Source organism: Crinia signifera, chromosome 3 (genome assembly GCF_055691185.1).
Source record: "Crinia signifera chromosome 3, ASM5569118v1, whole genome shotgun sequence".
Lineage (NCBI taxonomy): Eukaryota > Metazoa > Chordata > Amphibia > Anura > Myobatrachidae > Crinia > Crinia signifera.
In genome coordinates, this window is record NC_139219.1 from 338,684,453 (window position 1) to 338,685,337 (window position 885).

Sequence of the window (885 nt, forward strand, 5' to 3'; positions counted from 1 at the left end):
CTGCATATGAAATGAAAGGCTAAAACATTTGGAGAATGCGAGCATCGATCTCGCTACCTCTTCCCCATTGATGAATGACCAGTTCAAAAAAATGGCATTGGGAGATGATTTACTAACATATTATAAGGTGTCTCTCTTTTAAAATGGTGTGAGTAGTTGTCATAATTAGCTAAGTCTGACTAAATATTTTTATATGTTGCATGACAAAAAACTATTTGTAACTGTGAAGGGTATATACAAATAAAATGAAAGATTAAAACATTTGGACTGTGAAGGGTATCTACAAATGAAATGAAAGGCTAAAACATTTGGAGAATGCGAGCATCGATCTCGCTACCTCTCGCATGCTAAGCGAGCGCTCTACCATCTGAGCTAATTCCCCTTTGATGAATGAAAGCTTAAAAAAAATGGCATTGGGAGATCATTTACTAACATATTATAAGGTGTCTCTCTTTTAAAATGATGTGAGTAGTTGGCATAATTAGCTAAGTCAAACAACGACCATTGGAACATTATTTGCCAACATATTATAAAGTGTGTCTATGTTATAATGGTGTGCAGGGGTGTAGGAAGGGCGGAGCTGGTGGAGCACATGCTCCAGGCGCCGATGGGGTGCAGGACGGCGGCGCTGATGCTGTGCCTGCCCTACTTTGCCTCAATGGGGGGGATGGAGGGAGGGAGCGAGCTATGGAGCAACTACTAGCTGCTCATAAAGGCCCGCTGGCGCCTCCCCCCTTCTGTATCTGCCACCGGAGAGAGGTGAGCAGAGAGCTTCCTCCCGTCCCCCAGCCGCATCCCGCCAGAAGTAGGCGCCGTCTCCAGGCACCGCTGTGGGTATAGGTCTCTGCCACCAGAGAGCGGTGAACAGTGATCTTCCCCCATTCC

General features: G+C 45.6%; 1 non-coding gene across 1 annotated transcript; it reads right to left on the reverse strand.

Annotated features, from left to right (window-relative positions):
* Positions 1 to 309: 309 nt before the first annotated feature.
* TRNAA-AGC (transfer RNA alanine (anticodon AGC)) lies at positions 310 to 382 on the reverse strand. Its single transcript has one exon. It is a non-coding gene; the product is annotated as a tRNA-Ala (tRNA).
* Between the last annotated feature and the right edge of the window lie 503 nt (positions 383 to 885).